Source organism: Erythrolamprus reginae, chromosome 2, assembly GCF_031021105.1.
Source record: "Erythrolamprus reginae isolate rEryReg1 chromosome 2, rEryReg1.hap1, whole genome shotgun sequence".
NCBI lineage: Eukaryota > Metazoa > Chordata > Lepidosauria > Squamata > Dipsadidae > Erythrolamprus > Erythrolamprus reginae.
The window spans coordinates 323,541,600-323,546,505 of record NC_091951.1 but is presented as its reverse complement, the minus strand read 5'-3'; positions in this window follow the sequence as shown (position 1 = coordinate 323,546,505).

Sequence of the window (4,906 nt, the reverse complement as noted above, 5' to 3'; positions counted from 1 at the left end):
GAAGAGGGAGATTATGATCCCGCTATTTAGAGTGCTGGTGAGACCACATTTGGAGTACTGTGTTCAGTTCTGGAGACCTCACCTACAAAAAGATATTGACAAAATTGAACGGGTCCAAAGACGGGCTACAAGAATGGTGGAAGGTCTTAAGCATAAAACGTATCAGGAAAGACTTAATGAACTCAATCTGTATAGTCTGGAGGACAGAAGGAAAAGGGGGGACATGATCGAAACATTTAAATATGTCAAAGGTTCGCTAACGGTTCAAGCGACCTGGTCTGAACTGGGAGGAACCCACCCCCTGTTCTGACTTTATATTCCTTTCAAAAAGAATAAAGAATGCCAGTTACTTAGCATTTCAGATTACAAAAATCCCCTCATTCCTATTCCAACTAAAAAAGAAATAAAATGAATCCTTGCTTCCCCCAATCTCATCAGCATGCTTACTTTATGTGCTATGAATTTTTCTTAGGAATTCCCTCCCCTGCCCCCAAATGTAGAGCAGCTCCTAAAAGTTGCACAGAAATAACCTGCAGAATTATACTGAAACTATGTATACATACAAACATACATACAAACAATTTAATAACATAATCTTAATTACTGTAAAAATAGTCTAGACGTGTGATCTTATTAATCGATAATAAGATTTAGCCTTTGGCTAGATAATAATTAAAATAGTAGAATAGTATGTTACCTACATAACATTTCTCAAATCAAGTACTGTAATTAAAATTTCAGGCACATGTCAGATTCTGTTTTAAAATAAATGATATGATAAGAATTCAGACTTTATGATACTTATGAAAGATCTAGATAATTATTTCCTTTTTTATGAAGTTGTTACTTGAGGTTAACTACTTGTAACTACTTAACTACTTGTAAAAGATTGCTTGCATTTCTAATAAAAAGTTAAATATTTCATTTCAATGAATCAATCTTACATAAAAGTTCAGAATGTTTCACAATTAGTTTTATAATTAGTCCATTTTCAATGGACCTTACTCCAACATCAGTATGATGTTGCCAACATAACGATTGCAATAAAATGGGTGTCACATTATGGACTGCTGTCCTTTGGTTTAATGCATGGCACACATGTACATAGTCATTCTGAACTCTGCACTCCTACACCATTGATAAAATTCAATTGTACCGAGTAGAAATTATGAAAGAGTCGACATCCTACTAGCTACCACTGCAACCCTACCTCTCTCACACAATTCTCTCAAACTAGAATTCACCAAACTGCAAAACTTGAGTCTTCAGGACTGCTTCTAGCACAAGTTGAATCTTCTTTCCCTTATCTGCCTTTGACAGAAGCACAAGTTACAATTGGTTTGTCCTTATCTGATCATTTTTTTAAAAAAATTAAAACATCTTTGAATTCTGATGGAAAAAAAGAGAGGCAGAAATGCATATTATCAATGTGTTCAGTCATTTTTGTCACATTTTCAAAACCATGGTGATTAGCATTGGAGAAGAGATTTATTTATTTATTTATTGGATTTGTATGCCGCCCCTCTCCGGAGACTCGGGGCGGCTAACAACAGTAATAAAAAACATCTTATAAATCCAATACTAAAACAACTAAAAACCCTTATTGTAAAACCAAACATCCCTACAAACAAAGATAACAAGCATAAATTATAAAGGCCTAGGGGGAAAGAATATCTCAGTTCTCCCATGCCTGACGGCAGAGGTGGATTTTAAGGAGCTTACGAAAGGCAAGGAGGGTGGGGGCAATTCTAATCTCCGGGGGGAGTTGGTTCCAGAGGGCCAGGCCGCCACAGAGAAGGCTTTTCCCCTGGGCCCCACCAAACGACATTGTTTTGTTGACGGGACCTGGAGAAGGCCCACTCTGTGGGACCTAACCGGTCGCTGGGATTCATGCGGCAGAAGGCGGTCTCATAGATACCCTTGTGGGAGCTCATAAATCTATAGTTATGTTCCTCATGAGTTCCTCAGCATTTACTTTCCATCTAAAATCATCCTTTCAAGAAGTAGTGAAGCCTCCATAAAACAGTGCCTCTTGATTTCCGTCAAGGACTGATATGGATGGTGGCACTAATGGAAGCAAAAGCTGTTGAGAAATTTAACAAAATCAAGAAAGGTAGCCTTGTGAAATTTGTTCTAGGTATTGATTACCCACCAAGACAGTAATGGTGTTATTTGTGCAATAATTACTGTAATTAGAAGTGAGTACAACTGAAACGACAATTGGGAAAAATTATGGAAAATTAATTACAAGATGACATTGTCGGTATCGTATAAAGAAAATTTACGCAATATGTTTTATCGGTGGCATTATGCTCCAGCACGTCTAGCCAAAATCCATCCAAACATAAGTAATAAGTCTTGGAAATGCAAATCTGCCATAGGTACATACTATCACATTTGGTGATTATGTCCAGAAGCAGAAAAAAATTGGTCTAAGATACAAAATTGGTTGAAAGAAATGTTAAATTATCAATTGGAAAGGAAACCGGAAATGTATCTTTTGGGAATAATTAGAGGGCAACATAGCAAGGAAGATTACTACTTGATAACACATATATTAACATCAGCAAGTTTGGTGTTTGCACAAACTTGGAAAAAAGAAAATGCACCAAATGAAGAAATTGTGATTAGGAAAATGCTAGACTGTGCTAAATTAAGTAAATTAACATATGGATTATAGAATAAACAAAATAAGGACTACTATACAGTTTGGGGTAAATTATATAGTTGGATAGAAAAGAAAAAATAATTGAACTAACGTTTAAGAAAAAAAATGAATTAATAGAATCAGAATTGTAAAGTATAAAGTATTAAGCAAATTCATTTTGTATTCTTGTATATATATCTATATATCTATAAGTCTGTCTGTATGTCTTGTTTTGTTTGTTTATTATTAAAAATAAAAAAATATTTTAAAAAAATAGAAGTGAGTACAACTGAAACGAATCTATATCAGACTTCTTCAACGCAGGTGGCTTTCAGATATCTCAGAATTTCAAAATAATTTTTAAATATGTAGCCCAGGGGTGTCAAACTCGATTTCATTGAGGGCCACATCAAGCTTATGTTTGACCTCGGAGGACTGGGGTGGACATTATCAGGGTCAGCACAGCCAGCTTGATGTCAATTGTGTCAGTTGATGTCAGTTGTGTGACATGAGCTGTCTGCCATCAAAAATAGGCTTCTGGTCCCCATATTCAGCTGCAACCGCTTCCCTGCAACCCTCTACCAGTGAAAATGGACCTCACGGCCCTGCAGAGCTCCGTTTCTTTCTAGCAGAGGCATTGCAGTCCGATCCTTGGCTGTTTCCAAGACCTAAGCACCCTGTGGGCCGGATCCAGGCCCCGGGCCTTGAGTTTGACACCCCTGATGTAGCCAGTTGGAAGAATAAAGTTATTGTTCCATTTTACAAGGATAACAAGAGTAAATATGAAAAAAATATGAGGGATTAGTTTGTTCAGAGTTTCTAAGAAGACAGAACTCTAATTAAAAGAGAGTGAAATGTTAACAATGAGCCATGTCTGGGAAAAACAGTGTGGGCAGGAAACATGTAGATCAGATTTTCAATGTTCTTATCACTTACAAATGTCTGAATATGAGAACACATTTTAAGATTGAAAGGAAATGTATGAAACAGCGAATAGGCTTGAATTATGGAAGGCTTTGTGTAAAAATGAAGCTTAGTTGCTCAACAAGATAAGAGCAGTTTCTGATAGAAATGAAATATGCATGGGCATAAATTGAGTATGTGGTGACTATTTCAACACTGAACAGTGCACAAGACAAGGAAATGTGGTTTCCCTTTGGTTTCTTTGTGTCTATGGATAAATGTGTTGTGGTGATGTTAATGTTGCATTGATGGGAGATATGAATCTGTGTGCTGTTAATGCCATGCTGCTGGCTAAACCTGAATTATCTGCAGGTTAGATAGCTGATCGGCTGATAGCTGATATGTTGCAACAAGAATAAGGATCTGAAAGTTAATATTTCAAAGACCATTAGGGTTTGGACATTTCCTTGTCAAGCTCTACCACTTCAAAGGGTCAGACAAGTATAGAATGATCAATTACAACAGGGGTATCAAACTGGATTTGTTTGAGGGCCTGATCAGCACTGCAGTTCTCTATTGGCCAGTCGGTAGGGGTGGGGAGAGAAAACTGAACAGATGTCTCTTGCAGCACCCTGCCAGTCAAAACAGGGCATATGATGCCGTGTGTGGATCCCCCCTCACTCCTAGTTTTGGCTGTCGGAGGCACTTGGGCCTCTGCTATTTCTAGGCTGGCCCTGCAGGAAAGATTTAAGCATCCTGTGAGCCAGATCCAGCCCATGGACCTTGAGTTTGACGCACCTGAATTACATGTTATCCATAAATGGTGAAAAATTAGAACATTTGTATTATTTATTTTATTTTATTTTATTATTTTATTTTATTTTATTTATTTATTATTTATTTTATTATTTATTTATTTATTCATTCATTCATTCATTTTGTCCAATACATAATGTAGGTTTCAGAGGATGTAAACATAGTAAAATATATCAAAGGAAGATTAGAAGAGAGATATAGGAATAGTATGGAAGAAATATTAGAGTTCATAAACATAAACATGTATTTAGTAGAGATATGAGAGAAGTATTAGGACAGGGGACGGAAGGCAGGCTGGTGGAGATATGTGTAAACAGGCCTTATAAAGAGAAACTTAAAAATTAAGTTGACTGCATTGGAAATGAAGTATTTAAGAAATGTGTATGATAAAACTAGTACAGTCAAGAATGAAAGGGTGATAGATGAATATGCATTGAAAATCAGTATGAATAAGCGGTATGAAAGAAATATATTCCTTTTCTCATGTAGAGAAAACAAATGAATTTTAAAAAAGCACAGAAGATTTTCTTTTACCTTTTG